Here is a 2581-nt window from a genome sequence, read left to right as displayed (position 1 = left end):
CTATGATTCTATGATTCAGTGAATTTGCAAGAAACCTAGAGCAAACCCACAACTGTTCCTGGCTGTTGCACCCAGCTACTTTCCAGTAAAGCAGTAACCCCTGTGAAAAGCCCACTGTGTAGGTACTAAAATTATACTAGATGAACATCGAGGCTGAAGTCCTTGAGTGGAATGTGTGTAGCGTGATTTGCTTTCCAGGTTTGATAAAAATAACACTGCATTTTCCTTCAATAAATTTTAAAAATCCAGCTTTAATCCAAGAGTTATGAATTTAAGGGTTACTGAAAGAAAACAATAACTCTCTGAATACCTGACAGAAGTGGAGACAGCAGAAAGCAGAAATTAAACTGTAACCACTCCCAAAAAGCCTTTGCAGGAAATGCCTGCGTTGTTTGAACAGCCTGAAGTAGTTAATGAGACAAGGAAGAACTAAAGGTATTAGAGAGCTGTTGTGTTGCCTACAACCAGTCTTCCTTTGGCGTCTTTTCATGCAGCAAAGTGATGTCTCCCCAATGTACCAGCCGGCCACCACCCACCCAGCAATGTGTCTCTAAGATCCCTCTTAAATCTCATACAGGTTGCTATTATTTCCTTGCTTTGTATGCAATAAATGTTACACTGCTAGGAACAACACACCCTCTTCCAATACTGCAGCAGTCATTATTAGAAAAGAGCATCTTTATATATATATATATAAAAATACATATATTGATCATATAATTTTATTACTATTGGTTTTATAGAATTTTTATTTTCATATGCTGCATACTTTATGCATGTTTCAAGTATTTACCTTGTATATATGCACTCATACATTACTTATATTTAATACTGTATATAGTTTTACATATTTATAGTATGCATATTCTGCTTTAGATAGTAGGTAAATATTGCATGCGTATAATTTTATATTTTACATGGTTTGCACCTATATAAAATGCCAAAATGAAGGCTGTAGATGTTAGGAGTTCCTTTTTTGAGGAAGAATGTGTCAGTAACAGCCACTGCCTTTGTGGGCCCAGGCCAAGGGTGGTGCCAGGAATGAGCTGCAGTGAAGGGTTTAGCACTAAGTGATGCAGAAGCACCTTGGGTCTGAAACACAAGCTTGTGGTGCTCTCACGGGGTTTCACTGTGGATGGGTGCTTTTGGGGTGGGATTGGCTGTTGGTTTTAAGTACTAGTCCGCGTTGACACCAGTGTCTGCAAGAAGTAACACCCTAAACCTTGGTGCAATGCTCTTGTAAAAGCAGCCAGCACCTGCCCCACCGCTCCTGGGATGCAGAGAAGAGGGCCTCTCCTGCAAGATAACATGTGCCTCCAGGCCCATGCTGCCAGTGGCCTCCAGACAGGTGGTTTGGCCCTGCTTTGCTTGCACAGAGCAGGATGGGGCTAATCAGGAGCAGGCTTCTGATGCTGCAAAATTTTCCATCTGTTGTCAGGATTTATAATTACATGCAACTCACTGTGCACCCTCAGCGAGCTGTAACTGGTAGGCATTTGCCTCATTAATCATTCAGGTGCTGTGAGCTGCTCCATGCACAACTGCAGAAGTTATGGCTGAATTTACATAGCCTTGCTGTGGTTTATAGCGTTTACCACATGTGACGATTTTGAAATGTGGTTGATTCTGAGGACATTTGCAGCTGTGGCTCAGGGGGTTTTAATATCATGACGTGCCACAAGATGGCACTGACTCCGAGGCCCTGCTGCAGCTCCACCGCTGCAGCAGGTGCCCTTTGGGCTCCTTCAGGCCGTTTATTTACTAACTAGCTGGTGGCTCCAACAGCACTCAGCTGTCCGTGGTTTGATTTGGTTTAAGCTGTGGCTATGAAATGCTATGATGCTGTGACAATGATATGAAGCTTTAGGATTCAGACACGATTTTTCTTTTATATAATGGCTGCTTTTGTTGTTTAAGGCCCAAGCCAAGCCCTGCAAACAGCACATGAAGACCAGACGGTGTAAGTCCACCAAGAGCTGACATTTGTTACCCACAGCTAAACTGGGACAGTTCTTATCAAAAGGTAGAAAAGAGCAGCCGTGAGACTCCCATGACAGCAGAGCATCTGCTAAGCTGAAGCGTCACTGAAAAAGCACCTGTAACTGTTGGTACACAACCTGTTGCTGTAGTTGCTTCTTCCTGGAGCCTCTTCCTGCCACCGCACTGCTGAGTCCCACACAGTTGCGAGCTTTGCAATGCTCCTGAAGCAGCTCTCGGTACTCCAGCGTTAGACACTTCCCCCTAAAGTTTCCTGGGATTCCCAGATAGTTCATAATGTCTCTTTGTCGCTTTGCTACAGCAGTCAGACAGTGTTCATTACTCCTGACCAAACCTGCTATTTAGGCTGGCTGCAGCACCCTGAACAGCACTCCAGGGTCTCAGCTGACTGATGAACTGCAATAGCTGTTTCTGGATCCCTTTGTTGTGACACTGGTTCTCAGTTTCATCCATGTACAGTAAACAGCCAAACAAAGTCCTTTACTAGGTCATTTACTACACTGGAAGTGCTCTAACTGTATTAGAAAAGTTCCTGGATAAAAACAATTTACTGTAACTGCGGTTGAACTGTGATTGTGCCCTT

Source organism: Pezoporus occidentalis, unplaced genomic scaffold (assembly GCF_034315485.1).
Source record: "Pezoporus occidentalis ecotype Australia unplaced genomic scaffold, CSIRO_AGI_Poc_V1 ctg89, whole genome shotgun sequence".
Taxonomy (NCBI): domain Eukaryota; kingdom Metazoa; phylum Chordata; class Aves; order Psittaciformes; family Psittacidae; genus Pezoporus; species Pezoporus occidentalis.
This window is presented reverse-complemented; position numbering follows the sequence as displayed.